The sequence below is a fragment of the Leptonotus elevatus genome, chromosome 6 (genome assembly GCF_054856555.1).
Source record: "Leptonotus elevatus isolate MCC_2025b chromosome 6, RoL_Lele_1.0, whole genome shotgun sequence".
Taxonomy (NCBI): Eukaryota; Metazoa; Chordata; class Actinopteri; order Syngnathiformes; family Syngnathidae; genus Leptonotus; species Leptonotus elevatus.
The window spans coordinates 19713331-19739037 of NC_141244.1; the positions used below are offsets into that span (position 1 = coordinate 19713331).

The 25707-nt window shown below is 39.0% G+C and overlaps 1 protein-coding gene and 1 long non-coding RNA gene across 2 annotated transcripts in view; one reads left to right on the plus strand and one right to left on the minus strand.

The window, feature by feature from the left end:
• The window catches only part of LOC147172556 (neural-cadherin), a 91932-nt gene that overhangs the window by 4973 nt on the left and 61252 nt on the right, over positions 1 to 25707 (plus strand). The window lies entirely within an intron of this gene.
• On the minus strand, positions 22977 to 25103 carry LOC147172557 (uncharacterized). Its single transcript, XR_015095363.1, has 2 exons — positions 25026 to 25103; positions 22977 to 23728 (listed from the first exon to the last, which is right to left on the minus strand). It is a non-coding gene; the product is annotated as an uncharacterized LOC147172557 (long non-coding RNA).

Here is a 25707-nt window from a genome sequence, read left to right on the forward strand (position 1 = left end):
GTTTGTGTTTAAGACGACACAACCTTTATCCATCCGCCTGCCTGTGCCTTTCACACAGAACCCAGTGAGGCAGAATACTGCTGCGAATGTGTGCACTTGTAAAAAGTTATTATTTAAAACAAGACTTTTATTGCAGCAACACAAGCACACAAGTCTTCTTCTATGTGTACCAAAAGTGTTTATGTGAACATCGGAATGAGAAAAACGCTCCCATCGGCCACAGTTATCGCGGCCGACTCTTCCCTCGTTAAGCCGTTAACTAATATTTATAGTCGCACACTGTGGATACACGCACGCACACACACACATGGCGTCCAGTTGTGTCGCCGCTTTTCGTGTGTGCGTGTGAGCCCCGAGGTGACAACACAAGGTTTGTCGCTCCGGTTTATTCCATTGTCTTTATTTGTGGATTTCGCCAAAGGCGGGAAGCAACCTGCCACCGTTGTGTGTGCGTGAGTGTGTGCGCGCAACAGCAAACACCATCGGATTGCGTGTCCTGGAGGCAGCCGAGCTTCACACAGCGTGCATTTGTGTGTCTGTCATTGTCACAAACATTGATCACACCACTCTCGATATGCATGTTTTCTCGCTGCTGTGTGTGTGTGTGTGTGTGTGTGTGTGTGTGTGTGTGTGTGTGTGTGTGTGTGTGTGTGTGTGTGTGTGTGTGTGTGTGTGTGTGTGTGTGTGTGCGTGTGCAAAAATGCCGCCGGCTAAATTATGGTGGCCACATGCTGACGCTCCCCAAAATGACCTTTTAAAGGAGAACAAAGCAGCAACACACTAAAAAAAAAATGTGTTGTGTTTAGCTTGAGTGCTAAGTTGCTAGCTAATGCAATGCTAGCTTCATGTTTGGTCTGTGATAGCTTGGCATTACAGATGTGGGGAGTAACCAGTATTGCCATTGTTGCCTTGGAAAAGTAATTTAGTTACTTACTGATTACTTGATTTTAACTCATTCACTGCCATAAATTCATTAAAAAAAAAAAAAAAGATTGTAAAAAAAATTGGGGCTTCAGGCGGTTAAATTTTTTAATTGTAATTAATCGCATGACTTCACTAGTTAACTTACGATTAATCACAAATTTTATATCTGTTCTAAATGAACAATAAAAAAATTCTAGGTTTTCATACAAATAGTTAAAATGATTTTTTTGACTTATAGCCATCAATAGCAGTGAATTAATAAAAAAAATAAAAATAAAATATTATTAAAAATTTGGGGCTAAAAATTTTCATTGAAAATAATCGCATGACTTCACTAATTTTATATCTGTTCTTTTTTTTAAACTCTTAAAAATGGGGGGGGGGGTTGAGTAAAACTAATAGAAATAGAATAGAAATAGAAATAGAATTTTTGACGTTTATAGCCGTCAATGGCAGTGAATGAGTTAAGTAAATAAGTAAGATTACTTTATTAGGTAAATTGAACAGATACCGACAAACCTACTTAACATAAAATTGACAACCAGTTTTTCCAATACTTAATTGGAAGTACTTTTTTTAACAGTAACGTTAAGGAATAAAATAAAAAAATTTATTAAAAAAATAAAGATTTTTTTTGTTGATTTAACATCAGTAATTATCTAATAAGTGAGTCTTTATGGATTTCACTCAACATAAATTGCTACTTGTTTTTATATATAAAAAAAGAGTGTTCACTATAAGTGTTGTTTTTTTAAAAAGTAGTTTCAACTCAAATGATCTGTAATGTTTTTGATGGCCTCTAGGGGCACTATTCAGGCTCAGAGTCGTTTTAAGTGAGTCCTCGGTGCTCTGTTTTGTTTCGCTCTGGCCTTAGTGGAATGTCCTAATGGCTTATTGACGGCCAATCAGCTGCAGCCTGGGGCGAGGCCAACTAGGACAAGGTCGTCCAATCAGCATCACCACGCATCCCCTGGAACCAAGAGACCAAACAGTAACCATGGAAACACCCAATCACAATCCTTGAATCCTCGAGCCGTCAACAGATTTTCAAAAGCATAAATTTAAAAAATATATTTTTTCGTAATGGTACTTTATATTTTGATACATATATTTTAATTTAACTGATGTTAAAGTAAAACATGTAAGCTACTAATGGATAATACTTTTAAAATACATTTTTAAAAGAAATATATAGACAAAATGTCATAAATAAAAATTGATAACAAAGATTAACTTTTTGCAAAATACAAAAAGTATGTAAAAAGATAAAAACAATTAATTAAAAAAATGCGACATTCATAAAAAAAACTAATACATACGATAAAAGTACTAAGCCTGAGATATTGGTGTTAAAGCATAAATAAAATTGTGTGTGTGTATATATATATATATATATATATATAGTTGTAAATACACAATTAAATATTAAGTATATGAAAAATCAATATGCAAATATGACAAAGCGTAAAAAATAATTAGAATAATTAAGTGTGATAGACGTAAAATGACATAAAATCTATGACTATAAAACAAAAACAAAAAAGTTCAATGTATTTTCCCTGCTGTTCTTCTGTCTTGCACACGCACCCACGCACCCACCCGCACCCACACACACGCTCACACATTCACTTGCCCCTCCCCTGCAGAATCCCCTAAACAATTAACACTCAAATCTGAGCTCAGCTGTGATGTTGCACGTGTGTTGTGTATGCATGTGCGTGTGGTTGCCCACCCCCACGTACACACAAACACGCACCCCTGTTGGGCAACACGCACACACGATGCTAGTGCATGTGAGTTGACATGTGTTGGCTAATTGTCTCCATGTTGCTCTTCTCCTCCAGCTTAATGACGTGTACTTGACTTCTTCCTCTTCTATCTTGATTCACTTCGAATGCTTGAATTGAAGGAAGTGAATATGTTTAAGTGAGTTGAGGAGCTCCGTTTCGACAAAAGTAGTGCTTTGATGCCATCTTGTGGCATCTTGGTGCCTGAGATGTATGTCAAAGTGAATTGAGCACTTTTATTTGGGCAAAATTAGGGCTTGGGTGCTGTTTTCTAGTGTCTTGTGCTAAGGAATGATATCAGGTGAGTTGAGGTGCTTCATTTGGACAAAAGTCATGCTTTGACGCCATCTTGTGCCAAGGAAGCATAGTGAAGTGAGTTGAGGAGTCTCATTTGGACAAAAGTAGTGCTTTGATACAATTTTTGGGCATCTTGAGTCCAAGGAGCAATGTCAAAGTGGGTTGAGGAGCTTCATTTGGAGAGAAGTAGTGCTTTGCTACCACTTTATGACATGTTGCTGCTATGGACGGCTCCCCACCGTTTAAAAACAAATCAATATTCTTATTAAAAGTTTAAAGAGCAGACTTGAACAAAGTCACAGCGTGGCAAATGCTGTTAGGAAGCGTTCTGTCTCCTCAGCCTGTCCGTCAATCTCTACCGTGACGCCCTCGTGCTCTATATGGCCCCCCCCTCCCAGTGGCCTCCCCCTCTCGGGGAGTCCCTCTGCAGGATAAGAGGAGGATCAGGGGACACGCTTTTCTGCTCCCAGTGCGTCTCCCCCCGCGGTCATCAAGAAGTAAAGAACTTTTTTTAAATATGCACTTCAAAAAAGTTTGCTGAGAAACTATGTGAAAAGATTTTGAACTGTAAATGTACATTTCATTTGACATGAAAACAACATTTATTTAAATAGGTGTATATTAAAAAAAAAAAAAAAGTCTTTTTTTTTATGATGTATTTTTAGATTTAGATATTTACCAATATATATATATTTTTTAAATCTTCACTTTTTATTCTATGTATTTTTAATATATATTTTTTAATTCTAAAAATTTCACTTGAGGAGCCTTAAGTATACCGCATACGCAGAATTAAAAAAAATGTTGGGCAAAAATGATTGTTGTGCTGTCAAAGTTAAAGGATTAACTAATTAATTAATCACAAAAAAATGATCGCATCAATCATGTATTCACGCAGATTAATCACACTATTAATTTTGACCGCAGATGATCCTTTAGCTGACAGCGGATGGTTACGTTAAAGGTTAGCAAAGGTTGTCTTTGAGCAATAAATATAACTATATGCATTGAAGCAAAGCATTTAATAAATGTTTGTGTATAACATCCAGAATATTTGTTCATGTCAAACTATTGGGGTCATTTTTGCCATTTAAAATTCTGTAAGTAATTAACTGATTACGTCTTCATAACATTTAATGTCGAAAAAATTAACATATAGTTTGAATTTGGCGAGCAAAAAAATGTTGATAAAAAAACTTTTTAATTAAGTGATTAATCGTGATTAATCAAAATTCTAAGATGTGATTAATCTGATTAAAAATGTAATTGTTTGACAGCTCTAAATATATATATATATATATATATATTTATTTATTTATTTATTTATTTATTTTTTCTTCAAATTTTTATATACATTTTTTAAACAAGATTTTTATTTTTAAATAATGCATTTTATTGTTTAAAGTGTTATAATTTAAAAGTAGTTTTTAAAAATGTGTGTATTATTTTTTTTTTAAGAATATATGTTTTAATATAAGTTTTTAGACTTAATTAATATAATTTTATTAATATATATATATTGTTTTAATATTAAATGTAATGCTACTTTTTGGGTAATTTTCCCTTTTTTAGTTCAAGCAGATGGAAGTCAACGCACTTTAAATCAATAAATAAATAATCAAAGGTCCTGTACATGAGATAAACTGTATAATGGACTATACAATATTTATGCTCTGTAATGGCGTCCCCTGCAGTGTTGCATTGTGGGATGTCTGTGTCATTGCCAGGTTACGGGGTGACTTCAGGTCTGTTTGTAGTCAATTAAAGCGCACAAGTAAAAAGGACAAGCGGGACCGTTGTAATAATTACTTCAATCATGGCTGACTCCCGTCGCGCGCGCACACGCACACACACGCACACGCACGCACACAGCCAGCTGTCAGCAGTCCCTGGAAACCTGACCCACATGCTTCTTTCCCCACATGGACGCATTCTAACACACGCACACACATGTACAGTAAATCCACAAACACTTACTTTCGTGCTTTCACGTCAGCTTTTTTTTTGATACAAGGTGAGTTGACCGCCAATTGTGTTGCCACGGCGACGCGTTGCACACGTGTTCAACTTCACGATAGGAAAATGACTCGCTCTAAGAATTGCTGCCTCGCACAATAGAAATCAACACCGCTAGTGAAAATAAGCCTGTAAAGGTGTGCAGAACCTATATTTGTGGTTCCTCTATGTTTGTAACTCACGTAGCTTGGCGGTGTTTAATTGCCTCCCTTACATTTGCCGAGTGCTTAATTGCCTTGTTGACATCGAGCTGCCGTGCTGAAAAGAGAACGGTAATTATAGCTCTTATACATACCATATTATATTCGTATGTGAAACAGGAAACGGAAATACGGAGCAGCCTTCCAAATGAACTCATTCACTACCATTGACGGCTATGAACGTCAAAAATTCATTTGAACTATTTCTAGTAGTTTAACATTTTTTCCTACTTTTGTTAACAAGATTATGAAAACCTAGAATTGTTTTTATTGTACATTTAGAACAGATATAAAATGTGTGATTAATTGCGAGTTAACTAGTGAAGTCATGCGATTAACTCATTCACTGCCTTTGACGTCAAAAATTCATTTGAACTATTTCTAGTAGTTGAACATTTTTTTCCACTTTTGTTAACAAAAGTATGGAAATCTAAAAAAAAAAAGATTATACATTTAGATCAGATATAAAAGTCATGCGATTAATTACGAAAAATTTTAATCGCCTGCGGCCCTCATTTTTAATCATCTTTTTTTTTTTTTTAGTTTTTTTTTTAAATAATCTTTTTAAAAGAGAAAAAGAAAATATAAAAAATTAGTGGCGTAAAGCGATAATTTTTTTAATCATAATTAATCCCATGACTTCAATAGTTAACTCACGATTAATCACACATTTTATATCTGTTCTAAATGTACAATAAAAAAATATCTAGGTTTTCATACTCTTGTTAACAAAAGTTGGAAAAAAAATGTAAACTAATAGAAATAGTTCAAATGAATTTTTGACGTCTATAGCCATCAATGGCAGTGAATGAGTTCATTACAATTAAAAAATGTAATCGCCTCTTGCCCCTAATTTTTAATAATCTTTTTTTAAATGAATTTATGGCAGTGAATGAGTTAAAAGTATGGATTTCAAAACACAATATAATTAAACAGCTTGAGGAATTCTTAACATGGTAGATATTACTGAACTACTTGCGCTATTGTATTTAATTTAATTCTTTGCACTTCACTGTATTACTTGAAAAGAAGTTGTACAATCACATATTTTGATTGGGACTTTTTTTCCTAGCCACTGGATTATTTGTTTCATCTTGTTTATCGATTTAAAAAAAAACATTTTATTGAGCGCTCTAAGCAAAATGACTTTTTTGAGCAAATTGGAAAAAATATAATTGCCATTAATTTAATTTAATTTGGTAATTTGCTGTAGTTGGCATACACAGTATATGTAATAAAAAATTGTATCTGTCCTTGTTTTTTGTGTGTGGAAATTTTTATGTATCATAAGTACTAATGGTATCGGCACTTGCTATCGGTATCGGTGAGTACTGAAGACTTGAGTATCACATCGGTCTAAAAAAAAAAAAGGGATATAGAACATCCCTAGTGCAGCCCAAACTCAGCCTCAAATTCTAATATGTTATGATTCAACGAGCGTACACAAAAGATACGTCACATACAGCCCCGCCCCCTCGACCCCCCCCCCCCCCCCCCCCCAGTTTACTCGCACACAGTAAACACAAACACGGGGAGGTAGATTCATTATGACAATGAACCTGTGCACGGAACCCCCATCCACACGACTCTACACGACAACACGCGTACACAGCCACGTGTTCGCGCACACCTCTTCATCGTGGGGCTGGTAATCCAATATGAAGCAGGTTTGTGTTTGCGACACTGCAGCTTCAAATCAGCTCTGACAAGACGACCAACCGCTCGCACCCTCGGGGATCGTCTGTGTGCGTGTGCGCGCGCACGCTTATGTCCCCCCTCCCCGAAGAGCTATCTGTGACTCTTGAAAAGTTTAGACCTTTATTTTCACCGAAATGTGTGTGAGTGTACATATACGGCGTTTGTGTGCGTGTCACCGATGATGCTCGTCACGAGCAGGAAGCACAACATTGTCTTATTGTCTTGTTGTCATGCGGGAATGTTTACGGGTGAGGTTATTTGGTCTGCAGTGTTTGGGTTGCCATGGCAATTGTAAATGTCACAGAGTGAGATGACAATTGAGCTGGGGGAGAGAGAGAGAGGGGGGGGGGGGGTAATGAGGAAACGTTGTCATCCTGCATTAGTCGTATTTATCCAATACATTTTTTTTATTATGACGTTACTGGATATAAGTTTTATTTTCCAGAAAAAAAAAATTCTAGAGAAAATATATACTTTTATTCTTGCGATTTGCTGATTTTTCCTTTGGAAAAACTGATTCTTCAAGAAAAAGCTGACATTTTAACAATATGATTTTCTGAGTATTTTTTTTAATGACTTTAAAAAAAAAACATTTTCAAGAAAAAAAAAGCCAAATTTTTCTACAATTTTTGTTTTTTTAATTTGCAGCATTCTGCTAGTATTTGTTGTTGTTTTGTCAAAAAAAACACGTGGGCTTTCTTAGGGAAATAAATAAATCTTGAGATAATTTTTGGGGACTTTTTCGTTGAAAGATTGGGTCTTATTTCCTGAACAAACAGGAGGAAAATAAGGATTTCTGCTAGTTTTGCCCTTCTGGAAATGGCTGCTTTTTGAAGTTGGATGATTAAGACAAGGAAGAGGAGGAGGCGCATTTGAAAGTGGCTTCCAGGCCCAGAGAGTGTTTCAAGAAGATACGTAGACGCCATTTTATTGGCTTTCATCTTACAGGAGTCTCTCTCTCTCTCTCTCTCTCTCTCTCTCTCTCTCTCTCTCTCTCTCTCTCTCTCTCTCTCTCTCTCTCTCTCTCTCACACTCTTCCCTTCTCTCACTCTCGCTCCCTCTCTCACTTGCTCTCTCTCTCCCTCTCTCACTCTTCCTCCTCCATCTCCCTCTTTCTCCTCCCTCTTTCTCCTATCTCTCTCTTTCTCTCTTTCTCACTCTCTGTCTCTCTCTCTCTTTCTCTCTCTCTCTTTATCTCTATCTCTCTCTCTCACACTCACACTCTCTCGCTCTCTCACTCTCTCTCTCACTCTCCCTCCATCTCCCTCTACCTCCGGCCACATTCTCCTCCCTCTTTCTCCTCTCTCTCCCTCCTCCATCTCTCCCTCCTCCCTTTTTCTCCTCCCCTCTCTTTCTTTCTCCCTCCTCTTCTTTCTCTCCCTCTCTCCCTCTCTCCCTCTCTCTCTCTCTCTCTCTCTGCAACTTGATTCTTGTAATATTCTCAGTAACAAACTTTGGTTGCTACCAGCATACTTTGCTCAATGAGACGTAAAGAGGCGACTGTGTGTTTTGGGGGGTGTCGCCTTCCAGCCGCGTTGATGACAGACGCCATGTCGGCGGCCCCTCAGCTGACATCCAATCACATCTTTAAACGCAGTCACTCGTCGACCGATTATGCAAACCCGCAAACTGCTCTGCATCATACTGACACATGCTCTTTGTATTTTGTTGCCGTGGCGATGCAACTCCCAATAAACAACCATGTAATTGTCATTAGAAATGAATGATGGACATGTTATTGTTTTCTCACAACTTTCGCAATTAAAGACTTAAGTCTCCATAGGTGTGAATGCGAATGCGTTTTTCATCTATGTACCCTGTGAATGGCTGGTGACCAGTCCTGGGTGAACCCGGGTTAAGATTCAACTCATCCTAGTGAGGATAAGCGATATGGAAAATGGGATGGATGGATGGATGGCGTGCAGATGTCCGAGGAGGCACCCGCGTCGGGAAGCGCCGCCGAGGGGTGTGGGGAGGTTAAGGGTTGATGACAGACGGTGGCGGGTGATGGACGGCGGCGGCGCGGCGAGATGACAGCGGCAACGTGGGCACGCTGGGGCAGGTTAGTGAGGAGACGGGAGAAGAGGAATGACGACGGAGGGGAGGAACGAGCGCTTGAACCTGGGAAGAAACTCAGAAGCTGCTCGTTAAAGGGCCCTTGTGATGAAAGCTGGGCCTTTCTGCAACTTCGTTTGCACCCCGCAGATTTTTTAAGCGATCACCTTTGATGGTTTTGGGCTTTTTTTTTTTCTTTTTTTTTTTTTTTACAAAATACAAGCATACAAAGCTCTTTTCACGCTGCACTTACTAAATGTGAACCGCAAAATTATCAGTTGACAGCCTGCCCATATTTGGAAGTGCAGACATAGTTTACCAGGAAGTAACCATGCTAGTTAGCTAGTTTGCTATACTTTCAGCTTTAATAGCAAGTCTATGGTGTGTATTTCACCAATTGTACACATGCTAACTCTTGTAGCTGGTAGCAAACATTCATTTCAAGGGAGCGTTACAAATCTAGTTATGGATCACAGCTTTTTAAGCAATCTCTTTTGATTGTTTTAGTTTTTTTACATTATACAAGCTACAAAGCTCTTTCCACACCGCACTTACTAAATGTGAAATGCGAATGGTTAGTTGACAGCCTGCCCATATTTGGAAGTACAGACATAGCAGTCTTAGGGATGTAACGATATCCAAACATCACGATACGATATCACGATATAACGCTCACGATACGATAATTATCACGATATTGTGGGTAGGTTGGTGATATTAAAAAAAAAGGTCACAATATTGTAAAAAAGAAAAAGAAAGAGCTCATACTTAAAAAAAAAAAAAAAAAAGCACAATATTGTGCTTTTGTACATAACAGCAATGCACATAAACAACATCCAATTCCTCCACATATTGACTCGGTTCACAAGCATATTACATTCCGCTTCATCTAACGATTAGTGTGGATTTTAAACATAGAGGGGCCAAAAGATGCCTCTTCAAAATTAAACTGCACTACAAAACTAGCCACCAGAGGGTGCTAGAACTGCACAAATGGAAATCAACTTGACTTTTTTAACACGAGCTGCTTTTAATATCGTGACATGGCGACAACGATTTGTGGCAGTTATCGCGATAGCACGATATTGCCGTTATCGTTACATCCCTAAGCAGTCTACCAGGAAGTAAAAACGAAATGAACCGATGGTTAGCCATGCTAGTTAGCTAGTTTGCTAGCTATCAGCCTCAATTACGATTCTATGTTGTGTATTTTACCAATTGTACACTTGCTAACTCTTGTATCTGGTTGCAAACATTCATTTCAAGGCAGCGTTACAGTAATATATTAACGTTACCTTAAATTTGTTACTTATAAAAAAATATAGCCAGGGCGCTAACAATGAACCACGATGTAGCACTTTGTGTTTTCTTTAGTTCATGTAAATATACTGCGTGTCATCCAAAGCCTAAACTTTGCAGCTTTTACTCTCTTTTTTTTTCCAACGCAGCCTCAGAACATGCGAGATCTGCTGAGTTGTGCTTTTTAAAATTCCGTCTAATTAGCAAATATTGTTAATGAGCATCAGTCCAACAGCTGGAGGCAGCGCTTGTGTGTCCTTACACGTCCCTCGGAGCCTTCGACCACTCGCAGTCACGAGCGATTTCAAACCGGTTCTGATCTGACGGCTCACTCGCCCAGTGTGAACATCCTCTTCTTTCATCTTCAACTTTCTTTTCATCCTTCCATCCTCAGGTCAAACACACACACACACACACACACACACACACACCCCCACACACACACACACAGTCGCACACATTTACAAACACGCACACCTGACTCAGCATGGTGCTTTTTTTCGGGCTCAAAACAAGCTTGATGGAGTAAAGCTGAACATACAGCCTGCAGACACCTCAGCAGCACCTCCTCCGCTTCCTCCTCTTCATCTCCTCATCTTCATCTTCATCACCCGCTGATACAAATGTGTGTTTTCACTGATGCAGGCAGCACTTCGTCACAAAGCCACCAAATTACACTTTGTCAGACATTGTAGCGTCATGCACCACAAATAGCACATGTCGACAACTTAGCCCAATGCTGCTAGCTAAGTCTTATGTGTGCTAGCATTGCAGCTCTGCTTACCTTTTGGCTCTACCATGGCCTGGAAGCTCTGGATCTTCAGCCAGCGCTTCCAAGTCATTTGGAGAAATTCGGTGTTGGGGTGGGAAATTAACTCATTGACGGGTATAGACATAAAAATTTCAGTTGAACTATTTATATTAGTTTACATTTTTTTCTCCACTTTTGTTAACAAGAGTATGAAAACCTAGAAAAAAAAATTACATTTAGAACGGATATAACATTTGTGATTGATCATGAGTTAACTATTGAAATCAAGCGATTAATAAAAAAAAAATGATTTCAGTAGTTAACTCACGATTAATCACAAACGTTATATCTGTTCTAAATGTACAATAAAAAAAAAATCTAGGTTTTCATACTCTAGTTAACAAAAGTGGGAAAAAAATGTTAAACTAGTAGAAATAGTTCAAATGAATTATTTACGTCTATAGCCATCAATGGCAGTGAATGAGATAAAATAAATTCGGTGACTTGTGGCTTGTGTCTCTTCTTTCTTATCCTATGCATGGAGATTGTGTAGGTGTATCTAATGAAATGGCCCAATGGCCTCTTCTTCTCTCCTCCTATCTTCCATCAGCCACCCATAGATTTTCTTGACCACTTATGTTCAGAGTGAGTGCATATCAACTTCCAAGATCCAAACCCAGAACCGCTGAGTGCGAGCCAGAGGTGCCAGCCCCACTTTCACCATGCAACCCTACGCCATTTCCTCCTCCATCCTTCCATCTGCACCTTATTGCCATCCCCTCATTCTTCACTTCTTTATCCTTTTCCCTGCTTCACATTACACTCCTGCTGCTACAAATACACACAAATGCACGTGCACACAAGCTCAGGGGTCAAAGTTCGCCGTTGGAAGGTGGCTTTGATCAAAAACATGTTCCTCTTCTTCCACATTCTGTCACTACTTCCTCGGGCGTTATCCCCCGATGTGTGAGGGCCAAATGCGGGGTTGGTTGAGGCTACAGTGTGTGTGTGTGTTAGAGTGTGTGTGCGTGTGCCAGCTGGCGTTGTGTTCAGAGCTGGTGGAATGTGTACCGCAGGGCTCCGGAGCCTGCGACTGAGACCGATAAGGCAACCGGACACACACACTCATACACACACACACACACAAGATGTTGCCAAAGATGCTTTCAAGTGAAGACGCTCACATACACAGGCGGGAAAAGTGTTTGCTCAAGTAGTTCGAGGAGCAGATGAAGTTGCTTAAACAAGTCATGTTGGAGGAAATAAAGCGAGTGAATTGGCAGTCGGGTGCGCTAGTGGTTAGCATTTATTGTGCCTCACAGTTGTTAGCTACCACGCGCAAATCTCTCGTGTTTCTTTTCTGGGTACTTCCACACACGTTCCAAAAACATATATATTAGCTTCATTAAACCCTAAATTGCGCATAGGTGAAGCGTGAGTTTTAAATGGTGACAAACTATAACAATGCTCACTTTGTAGAACATCACTCTAATGAAAAGTCACATTTCTTTGAAGTATGACAAAATTGTCAGTAAAAAAAATGGAAAATGTCCATAGGGGAGCTCCCATTTTAATTGAATGAGGTTTTTATTGGGGTCATCATGATGTTGAATGTGTGTGCGCACCCGCGACAGACTCCGCTAACACCCAATTTGTCTACATAAAGCTCAAAAGATGAGAAGAAGTGGAGCAGATTGTGATGAAGGAACAAGATGCAGATTTGGCGGCTAATCAGGAGAACAGGAAGCATCGCCACACTACGATGCCGCTAACGACTTCCTGCTCGGCTAATTGGGAAATAAAAGTGTGGCGTGGAGAGGAGCCACTCCTTCCATCTCTCCGTTTTCACATCTTCTCGCCTCCTTCCCTCCCGCTTCCTCCTAGATTGCGCTCTAACAGGATTAGCGCCACGTTTTAGCGAAGCGGTGGACTTAATTAGCAGTGATAGCGACAGCGTGACTCATTAGAGTCCAGGCCACAAGTCTAGCCACCATTTGGCTTTTTTCCCTAGCTTGACTCACTAATACCATTAGCTCATATGATAACACAGAAAAAGTACAATAAATTGTGAATTGCAAAAATCAGATTCAACATACATTTCTCAAGTTAGCTTCCAAAGTGCCATTGAATGTTTGTGCTAAGGAAAGTCAATGTTAGCTTCCAATATTAGCTCCAATGTTAGCTTCCAAAATAAACTTAAACATCACTTCCAAACGAGAGATTCCAAATTAGAAATTATATTATAATTTCTAATGTTGGCTTTGATGTTAGCTTCCAAGGATAGCCTTCATGAATTAGCTTCCAAAAACCATCATCTTTCAACGTTAACGCCATTGACAATGTTAGCGTTCAACTTAACTTTAATGTTAGTTTCTAATATTAGCATCTAATATAAGCTTCAACAACATTGAGTTAACATTAGCGCTAATGTTGCCTCTAACATTAGAGCAAAGGAAGAGCAACATTAGCTTCCAAAGTTTCCTCTTATGTTACTTTGATTAGTAGCTTCCAAATTAGCTTCACTGTTGCCTCTAATGTTAACTTCCAATGATAGTTCTGTACGTTAGCTTCCGACATTACTTCTAACAGTACCTCTAACGACAGAGCTAAGCAAGATCAATCTGAGCTTTTGATGTTAGCTACAACAATAGCTTCAAATGATTTCCCGCTTCTGGTTCGTTTAATAATTAATGCCGTGTTTTTGGATTACAGGCCAGAAACCCGCAACAGCTGCTGTTCACTTGAACAACAATAATCCTGCTCACCGGAGCACAGGCGGCATTTTGTTTATTTGTACTACACACCACATACACACTCATACACAAAGAAAAATACACAGCAGCGGCGTCCATCTGCTGTGGGATGGTGTCAGGTCTTCTAAAAACCTAAAACCGACACCACCGGAATCCACTTTGTGGCCTGGCGTACCGCAGGGCTCTGGCCGGGCCCCCTCGCCCCTCTGCTGCATGCCGGATTAGCACAACAGGCATCTGGTCGGATTTAACGGCCCGCAGAGAGGTGAGGAGCTTTAGCTGGCTAACGCTGTGCTAACACACCAGCCAAGAAACAAATGGGATGATGGCAAAAACAACAACAGATGAAATGATAGTAATATGACATTAAATGTTTAAGTGCCATGTGTTATGGGTGTAATGCTATGTACCTTGCTTTTAAGGTAACGGTTGGGTATACACTGGGTACAATAAGGGAATAAAATGTACAGGCGACCCAGCCTTGACCAAACTTCCACGTATAATTGCATGCATTGGAAAAATTAAAATAATAATAAATTGTTTTAAAGTCTTCAAAATTAAATGACAAAATGGGAAAAAATTCCAGAAGAAAACAAAACAAACAAAACTATTTTTGAAAATACCAAATAATATCTGTTTAAATCCTGCAAGTATTCAGGGGTCTACTATAATATAATCAGGATTTGATCCTCATTAATTCACATATGCGCTGATTTTTTAAATTTATTTATTTATTTATTGGGGGGGGGGGGGGTTGGGTGAAGTGACCAACAATGAGGCACTCTAAAACAGCTATGCCAGCGCAAAGCTTTTGTCTGTCACGTCTGACTTTTTCTTTTTACCCTCCTCGTTTTTCCACCTTTCTCTCTGATGTGCGCACACTCATGGCCAACAATGAGGCACCCTAGAGTGGTTTTGCAAGCCTAAAGCCCCGGTCCACACTTGAGCTATCAAGTCGAAATTAAAAATAAATGAATAAGTAAATCAAAATCACGCCTCCTTGCTCTTCCATCTTTTGTGCGCACACTCATAGCCAACAATAAGGCACTCTTAGGTGGCAACGCTATCGGATTTATTTTAGTTAGCTAATTACATGTCGTAATTGGTGCTCATCTTCTTTTATAGCGGGGGAATAGCAACTCATGTAGTTCTTCATATAATATTATATATTTTGAAACAAATCTCACTTTACCGGGACTTTAAGTACGCTATGAAGTATTTGTACTTAGTTACTTCTCATCAGTGTTATTAGCTCAAACGACATTTTAAAGTAGTCCAATGCTATCTTTATCTTAAATGTGTACACACAAACAATCAAAGCAGTCATGTGAATGCAGCAAACTTGCTTGAATGCTGCGTTGTTGGCTTGTTGGGGTCTCTGCTGCATGGGCCAATTATGCCCCCCGACGTGGGCTAAAGAGCCCCACAAAAGGCTCCATTGAGCGGCCCTGACAGGCTGAAGGGGCGCCGCCCCACCTGATCTAAGCGGCCGCTCGCGGGTCCTCAGAGGCGCAGCCTTTTGTGTTGGTTTGCGCCTTTGATTGACAGCAATTATGGTAGGGGTCATGCGGGAGGGCACCGGCTTGTGTGTGTGCGCGCGCTCACACATACAACAAGTGTGTGAGGTAGAGGATTTTTGTTGTTGCCCCCCCATTGCAATTAAAACGCCTCATTTGAATGTAAAACGATGCTGACTGATTAAAAATGTTCTCATGAGCATTTGGAGTGACTAAAATGACATTTTAAAAACAAATTCTTGATTTTGCTAATAATGAAAATTTTTATTGTTTCTCACTGTAAGATGTTTTAAAACAATGAATTTTAAAAAGATTTAAATGGAAAAATATGTCTTAATTTCTCACTTATTGGAATGTTATCACTTTTTAGTCTTCATTTAAGCTAAATTAAATACTGTATATGATTTTTTTTAACACATGCAATTTTTCCCCATTTTTGCCCTTTAAATTTTTTTTTTACATAAATATATTTTATAACTTAAATTTCTCATTAACATCTTTTTAAATCACTTTTTGATGTCAATTTTTTTTCATTGGCCATTAATGAAATTATAATTTGCCAAATAGTGACTTTTTATGGCTTTACTGTAAAAGGATGTCTCAGCATCTCCAATAATGACATTTGATCACATTTTAGTATAAAATGTCATCTTAAATTCCCAAATAATGACTTTCATCATCACTTTTCCACAATAAACTAAGTCTTAATTTCTCATATAATTATACTATATACTATAATTATACTCTCGTATAAGGCCAAATGCTCATATTGGATGTGTTGATGGTGTTCCTAATGAAGCGACCCATGGGGGGGTGGCCTTGGATGAAGACGCTCATGCTAATTAAGATTCTCTTCTGTTATCTTTTGTGTTTTCCACCGTCAATGTTTTCACACAACAGCGCCGCCCTTTAACCTCGGCTGCCAATCACACGTGAGGGGGGGACCTTGGTGGTGGGAAACGACATTGGGGGCACAATGGGCAAGGGACGGTAGGGCGCCCTGGGGTCCCGCGGGTGACGGCACGCAGCAGGCGGCACTTATGAGTGTGTGTGTGCGTGCGTGTGTGTGTGTGTCATTATTGACATGACAGAGGGCATCAACTCTGTGTTTGTCATGCCCTTCTTGTCCTCAATACGCCTCATTGTCTCTTAAGCATGAACACACATACGCACGCACACGCGCACACGCACGCACACAAACGAGGTAGCAGCTTCATGGCTGGCTGCTTCGTGTCATTGAATTGATGCGTTTCTCATCTTTTTCATGCCCCTCAGACATTTTGTAACATATTCTGACTAATTATGACGAGTCGGACGGATGACGTGTTTAACTATTTGTGGCCCCTGCTTGCATTATGTGCTCATTCAAGTGCATGAAACCCTCAATGTGCGATGGCGTTATGGAAATGTTGTAAAGTTAAACAGATGGATTATGTTTGAGGACGTTTGGCCTCAAGCTCAAACCTTACCATAGTTTGGTGCTTTATTTGAACTCATTCACTGCCACGAATTCATAAAAAAAAAAAAAAGATTATTAAAAATTAGGGGCGACAGGCGATTAACATTTTTAATTGTAATTAATCGCATGACTTCACTAGTTAACTCACAATTAATCACAAATTCTATATCTGTTCTAAATGTACAATAAAAAAAATTCTAGGTTTTCCTACTCTTGTTAACAAAAGTGGAAACAAATTTAAACTAATAGGAATAGTTCAAATGAATTTTTGACGTCTATAGCTGTCAATGGCAATGAATGAATTAAAAAAAGAAAAGAAAACATTATTAAAAATTTGTAACCATAATTAATCGCATGACTTCACTAGTTAACTCACAATTAATTACACATTTTTATATCTGTTCTAAATGTAAAATAAAAAAATTGTAGGTTTTCCTACTCTTGTTAACAAAAGTGGAAAAAAAATGTTAAACTAATAGAAATAGTTCAAATGAATGTCTATAGCCGTCAATGGCAGTGAATGAGTTAATCTATAATTAATGTGATAACTTCATTATTTTTTCATGAACAATTAATACCTTCAAAAACAAATTTTCACTTGCTGTCGACTGAAGATGACATCAACTGTGCTGAGGAAGCAGGTAACGACCAATCATGGCTCGGTTTGCTGACCAAACCCAGAAAGCAGGTGAGCCGTGATTGGTCGTTAGCTATTTCCTCAGCTCAGGTGATGTCATTTTCAGTCGACAGCAAGTGGAAGAATTTGCTTTTAAAGGTAATAATTGTACATGAAAAATAATGAAGTTATAACATGGACAAAATATTAAATTTGTACTGCTGCAAATGGCTCAATGAGTCATGTATCACTTAAAATTGTGTTGTATCACTACTAGTACTAGTAGCAGACAGTATGTCAAATTTGTCCTACGAGTGTGTCAAAATATGCTGTCGTCGAAGGCATTGTAATGGAAAAACCTTGCTACAAGTAGTACGTTCTACTAGTGCAGTTCTCAAACCTTTTACACCAAGTACGACCTAAAATAAATACTAGGTACCACCATTATGACCAACTTAGTATTATTATATATTAAATATTAACAAGTTATTACGAAATAAAATACACTGTACAGGTGCAGTGATTCTTGATTCGAGTACCGCACTTTGAGAATCATTGACAGTGCACATAATTGTTTTACTAGTGAGGGCAAAGAGCATACTAGTGCATGGATATTAGTCTATCAGAAAGGTGTCTTTATCCATGATATCTAGTTTAAGATTCATGTACGCATTACTAGATCAAATAGGGTGCACTAGTAAAACGACTATGAAATTTCTGCCCATGTAGAACAACTTTGGCATACAACTAACCAACGACATGTTACTAGTGAGGCGAAACTATATTTTGACGCTACAAAGCAATTAGTGTAATGACGCATGCCTACTTGCTACTAGTGCAGCGCAGTACTTTTCTACTAAGGATTGCCGTAATGGTATAGTAATGGGCCAAAAGGGGAGCCTCATAGTAAAAAACACAACAAAAAACGTTACTAGTACATTATAGTTGTTCTACTGTCACAAGTGAGGACAAAGAGTATACTAGAAGATGGAACTTAAGGTGGATATAAAGGATGTGAAATAAGAGCTCAAACTGTTTCCCGTATTATTTAGCCTTATTTTAAATCTTAAATCTCAGTTTGCTGCATTTGTAGTCGCAAGACGCCATCTCACCGGCGCATAATAAATGTGACATCACTTCCTGCAGCGAGGAAACGTCAAGCCGACACGCTCATTCATAATTTACCGCTAAAACTATTTTGGAGCTTGTGTGTTTTTATTTTATTTTTTGGGGGGGGCGGGAGGGGTTGGCGGGGCTTCCCAGCAGTGGCGTTACCATGGTAACCTTCGGTCTGCCCCACTGTTCCGACACATGCGCGCGAACACACGCGCACGCTTGGCCTCTCTGTTTAATTAAGTCCATTAAGAGTCTGGTGGGCTGGGATCAATCCTCACCTGAATGGTTGCTGACTAATTGAAGCGTTAACTGGGCGGATGGGGGGTTGTGAGGGGGTGGGGGGTGCATTGGGCGGTTAACGGACAGATCAAAGGCGTTGGTAATTAGCTGCGAGAGTGCGCGAGAGGAGTGCAAATTAACGAGGGAGGATGCCGGAGTTTTATTTGTTTATTTCTTTGATTTCCACTTGAGTACGAGCGAGTGTTGATGAACTGCAAACGAAGACGTTTCCTCATCAAGCGCCATTCGCACCTGAAGGTGTGAGGAGGAGAAAGAGGAGGGGGGGAGTGAAGTCTAGAAAACCAAGTGAGGACGTCAAAGCGCAAACAAGAAAGTGAAGGAAAGTGAAGGCAAGATGAGATCAGGAGCGAGGAAGAAAGCAAAGCAAATATAAGGACTTGTCTACAAGGAGGTGGAGATAACAAAATGGAGTCAAGGGAGTTGAAGACCAGGAAGTGAAGTGAGAGGGAAGAGAACAAATGAAAAGAGGACAAAGGATGGTGAGAGGAAGAGTCAGTCTGGTGAACAAATGAAAAAGTTACATCAACACCCACAAAATAATGAAGCGTGTGTGTGTGTGTGTGCGTGTGCGCACGTGTGCGTGTGTGCGCGCGTGTGATGCAAGCCTGGCGGGCCCTGCTGTAATCGAGGCCGGATGGACATCAGGGCTAAGAGTTGCAGCAACCCTGCAGGCTACGCGCACGCGCGCACACACACGCACTAGGAGTGTTTTCCAGTTCACAGGAGGCTCTATAACATTTTATATTTCACCCTTCTCCTTTTTCATCCTCTGTTTTTTCACCTCCTCCTCTCATGGATTCTATTTCTTCCGTACTCATCCCCCCTTTTCTTCACCTTCTCCCCTCATCCCATCTCTTCTTCTCTTGCTCCCATTATCAGTTCCTTCTATTTATTCCCTTCCACAAATTCTCCTCCCATCCACCCCTATTTCTTCTCCTCAACTCATCCCTTCATTTCTTCTCCTCCTGTCATTATCTACTTTAATTTTTTCTTCTTTCCGCTCACCATGAACTCATCCACCTCCTCTCTCCTCTTCCTCATCCTATCCTCAGCTGATTTCTATTTCCTCCTCCTCTTCTCCATCTACTCCTTCTCTCCATTCTTCTTCTTCCTTCCCTTTTTTAGTTCCTCTTCTTCCCTCCTCTACTCCTTCTATTCTTTCTCTTATTCCTTTCCTCCTCCTGTATCCACTTTTCTTCATTACCTTCCATCTTTCTTTTATCTTTCCTCTAATGCGACTCCTTTTTGTCTCATCTCTGGCTTGGCAAAAAGGAGTCAAAACACATTAAATATGAGGGAATGGACGCGGTTATACCCTCCCTCCCCTTTTTGTCGCTGCTCTGCGTCTCCCCGACCGACTGACTGAGATTGCGCTCCTTCATAATGGAGGAGCGTTCTCGGGCGTCTCGGCTCCGTGACAAGTTCCTCCTGGTGTCGCCTCCTCCTCGGGGAGCTCGAGCTGCGTCTGCGAGAATGATCCCGCTCGCCTTCTGGATGCTCCCCGCGTGCCGCCCTGGCACTCTCATGACCCGTTGGCTACGACTTCGACTGGGAGTTCATAAAATACTAGCATGTTAGCATTTGAGTATATAGCCGGAGAAGTTGATGTAAATGTTAACAGGTGGTATGCAGGAAGCTCGCAACCCGAGTACAAAAAGTACTAAGGCATGCCGAAGAGGGTTTTAAATGATGGACTCTAGTTAGGTATTAAATGCTAACATGCTAATATTTGGTATGCTACAATATAGCAAGATAGCATTCCTGAATTCAAAATGGATGGTGAGGATTTTACCTTTCCCTCTAATTCTGTGGTGTCAAACATACGGCCCGCGGGCCGGATCAGGCCCGCAAAGGGGTTTAATCCGGCCCGCGATCTGATTTTGTAAAGTAAAATATTGAGTTGTCGGCCCATTTAATCAGCGGGCCACCATCAAAACATATAAATCCGTAATTTTTCACAAGCAATCATTAGAACTTGCACACTGAATTGCTCTAGACGCCGTTATTTTACACACAACTTAAAGATACGGTTTGTTAAAAAACACAAAAAAAAAACAGACCAACATAAATCGAACATAAACGTGTTGAGTACGATACACATTTAACTACTGGTAACACAAATACATATGACAAGAATTAACTTCCTTATAACTTCATTAACTGCATCAAAGTGTTGTCGCGTTTTTTGTATTATTATTATTTGTATTTGTGTTATTTTTTGGAACAATATAATTACATTTCAGCACTGTAATGTAGGGCTAGCCCGCATATAGCTATAATCTGCGTATAATTGATGACAATTGTTTCTAATATACCATGATTTTACCGATCTGGACCCACTTGGTACTATATTTTCCTTCATGTGGCCCCTGAGAAAAATATGAGTTTGACACCACTGCTCTAATCGGATAGCATTTATAATGGGGATTTGAAACAAATGCGCTGTAATCTAATATAAAAAGTGTTCTAATTAAACTGGCAGTTTATAAAATGCTAACATGCTAACAGTGAGCACGCTAAAGCACGATAACAACCTGAGTACAAAAAAAACACAGACATTGTTTTCTAGAGTGATTGCTATTTCAAATGTATAGTTTATAAAATGCTAACAACACACAAGCCAATAAAGGTTTTTATCTCATATCTTGTATTTCGTTACCATATTTCAAATGCCAATGGATTATAATGCTAACATGCTATCAGATGGTACCTGACCATACAACAAGATAGTAGCTGCAGTTGAAAAAGCAAATCAATATGGATTTTACACTTCACCCTACTTTGTGACAATCGGTAGAATGATAACACGCTATCACTCGCTATACAGCAAGATAGCAGGAAATTAGTTGAGTTTTGTTTTTTTGTCTGTGTGTGTGTGCTTTTGCGTCCCATCAGTGCAGATGATGAGTCAGGCAGGCGTTAGCATTTCCTTGACTGTCTCTGGGATGTGAGTCACCTTCACTCTGCCGTTGAGTCCAACAGGAGCTGAGAAGTGGATGAAGTGAGACAAAATGAGAACACTCAAGTGAAACCGGCAAAAAAAATAACAAATAAACCAACAAGGAGAATCACAACTTTGGTCGCTTCCGATGTCTTTACTCACGGCTGTTTCTCCCGAGACGATGCTCGGAGCTGATGCTTGTCTCTGCTTGTTGTGAGAATGTGTTGTTGTACTTGACACATATAACATCACTGAGTATTATGCACAACTCCCGACCGCAACACAATGGAACAATGCTAACAGCTAGCATGCTAGCTGTTTGGATGATGACAACCTGTGTCGACCTGCAATGGTCATTCGAGAACATCTCATGCCTCTGAACGGTACTCACACACTGTAGGTAGAATGCTAACATGCTAACAGTTGGGTAAGCTAACATGACATCATGATTACAAGAATGCGCAGGCAAAATGATTAAGGATTGTTTATTATTGCCAGCAGCCAGGTGCTATTTAAAAGGATAGCTTCTATGATTGCTAAAATGCTAACATTTGGCATGCTCCTATATTGCAGGATAGTACAAAAAGCGCCAAGGCAACTCAATACAAATTTGACCTCATGCCATATCGTTGGATGAAAATTGACAACATGCTAACAAGAGAAAGATCATATACATTCATGCCTGTATACCAGTTAAAATTATGAATCCATAAAATGCTAACATGAATTCGTCAAATGCTAACATGATGACAGCATAACCACAAAAAGTACACAACAATCATAAGGAATCCTGTCACCTGGAACTGATCAAATGCTAACACGCTAACAGTTGGAATGCTAACATAGTACAAAAAGTGGTCAGGAATACACATACAAATTAAGCATATTGTCTGTATTATCTGGATTGTCACAATAATATGCTTTGTTTTAACACATTTCTTCTTTGTTGCGACATCTTTTAGTCACACACGAATATGCACAACACACACGCACGCTCACACCAAGGGAGGCTCAACAATCTGCTTTGTGGCAAGCACTTCACAATCGCCTACAATGGACTTAAGCCATGACAGGACTCAGGAGACGCACCGCCCCGCCCCTCAACACACACACACACACACACACACACACACACACACACACACACACACACACACACACACACACACACACACACATACTTGCCTCTGTGTATTATGAGGACATTTTTTCCAAACCGGTTTAATTGTGTATTACAGGGACACCCCTTTCTGCTAATGCCAGAGAGATGGGACTTGCACCCAAAATTTTTTTTTGGGGTTGTCCAGGAGAATTTCACTTCAAAACTTGAAAAAACTCAACACACGAAAAAAAGAAAAACCTGAAAAAATCCGTAATTGTGAGGACATAGATAATGACCTAAATAAGCCACGCCCATTGCAAAAATGGTAATTATGAGGACCAACTCACATTACAAGGACAAAGTTTACACAACACACAGCAACCATGTCACTGAAGTGATTTGAAAGTTCTGGCATTCTGACTTTACACAAACTAAAATGGCATTGATGTGTAATGACTTACCTGATATAAGGACACATTGTTGTACATAACAATACTGTGAAATGCAAAGTCATACCTGATCTGTCCTAAAATTGTAAGTTTTAACATGGTGCTCATGTTACAACTTACAATTTTAGGACAGACTGAAACTGGTATGTTAATAAAACTGCTTCTTATGTGAACAGGTTATCTAGGTCAAACACAGCTTTGTAATGGATAAGCTCGACATGAAACCAGATGCAAAAGAGTCAGTGAACATTGAACATTTTATTCTTTAAAACATGACTACCTCTCATCTTAAAGGATGAGCAGTTTTCTCATAGCTCATTCCTGAAATACCTTCGGATTTCTGAATTTCTGAAACAGGTTCAATGTAGGAAGTGTCCGAAGTACTGTGAGAATCTGGAACATATTCCTCTGCTAACGAATCCTCACTTGAACTGGATACATCAGCAACCTAATTTTTTAAACGAAAACAATTATTACATACATACATACATACACATATTGTCGCTGTTCTGTGAAAAACACTTCCACCATAGGAGCTACCGGAGAGCAGCCCGCGACCTAAAAATGGAAACGTGTTTTTCACAGGACAGCAATGATATCCATATATACAGTAGATGCACACATACTTATGCATATATACAGTGGCTCTAAAATTAACCTGCCATATGCGGGTTAAAATTCATTTTGGCGGGTGGTCATAAATATTTACTAGCTTTACTTCGCTGTTACTTAGTGATGTTACACTCGAAGTAGAAGCTTGAGAAAAGTGTCGAGCGCTCGCGGCAGAAGTAGCTCCCGCCATTGATGGGCTAATGTGCTAAAGTTAATTTACCAAAGGTCTTCATCATCAAGCAGTTTTGCATTTTTTTTAAACGGGATATGTGCCAGATGCTGGAGCAAACTAGAAAAGCATTTAGAACCTAAAGTTTGTGCACATACTAAAGATTATTATAAATCTAGTCACATTTATTCGAAAGATGAGATGAAGCATTTAACAAGAGGGATAGTTAATATGCTTAATCTATGGCATTGCCCCTAAAACAGATATTGTGTGATACAGTCCTTCAGTTACAGTAGACTTTTCTATTTTACCGAGTCAGACAGTCGTTAAGATTGAGACAATTGCTCAACATTTAGCTGCTTGCAACTAAAGATAAAGGTATAAACATGGGTCATAATTTATCCTCTTGACTAAATTATATTCATTCAATGAAAATGCCTGCACTATTAATTCTGGTTGCGTGAAACAAAGATCCATTGCAGATACAAATAACACAGAAGATAAAATACCCATCATGCCAGTCCATTCTAGTGCAGCGAAAGGTCCAAAACATAAAGCACATTTATCCAAGCTTGATACAAGTAAATTAACTACCTGATGTTTACACTTCTGTTTAAAAAAATAAAATAAAATTGATAGCGAGTTCATCTCTAAAATCCACCATAAATAAATTAATGGGAACAAAAGATCACTACAGTGCATAATCCAAATCACCAAACTGCCAACAAATCTTCAATTTGAGATATTTTTAATGTTGACTTGTAGGAATTTTAGTCCCATACAAGCTTATTGTTGGATACAATATTTTGAACGTCTTGGCAATACACATTGCATAAAAAATTGTTGTGATTATATTTGTTAGTTATATAGTTCAGCCCTAGCATCTACTCTACACTCTTCACTCCTAACGTCTTGCTTCTGAAAACTGATTTCAACATCAATATTCAAAAAGAAATCTCGTCACCTGGTCAACTTGGTCTGTGACAGCTACGTCTTCAGCTATGTCTTCAGGTTGTGCTTCAGTTGAAACCTGGTACACATGAAGAGAAAAATACATATAAAATTAAATTCTTAGTAACACGACTGTACCTGTGCATTTACACAGTTACAGTACATACAGAACAATTAATAGGTTAAAGTATTGTAAATGCAAACTCATTTTATTTGCCATTACAAAAATAAATAAATAAATCCTTCTGCACTACAGGTTTGTGTAAATTGGTGACGTCTATTTTTCACAATGAAACAAAAACAAGAAAATACACAGTCCTCAGAGAATCCATACCTGACCAGAGTATGAATTGTATAATAACTCCAAGCCCTCAAAACTTATTTTACAGTCACGGTGTATGAATACACTGTCCTCAGTGTCAGTTATTCACAACTATAACATTGTGAGGACTAAGTATCTGTGAGGGCTGCACAGTATTGACAAAACATGCGACATGGGTGTTTTATACAGTAATGGAGATTATTTCGACATTGAACATGGACCTAAAAAAAAAGGATCTATCTATAGCTATATATTTTTATAATCCAATGAAAAAAAATACACGATAATCCGGAAAAATAAACATGCTCATTGTGATCTAATCTTATCCAATTAAGTTATTTTTTGTTAGTAATGCCCCTCGATACGTTTCTCG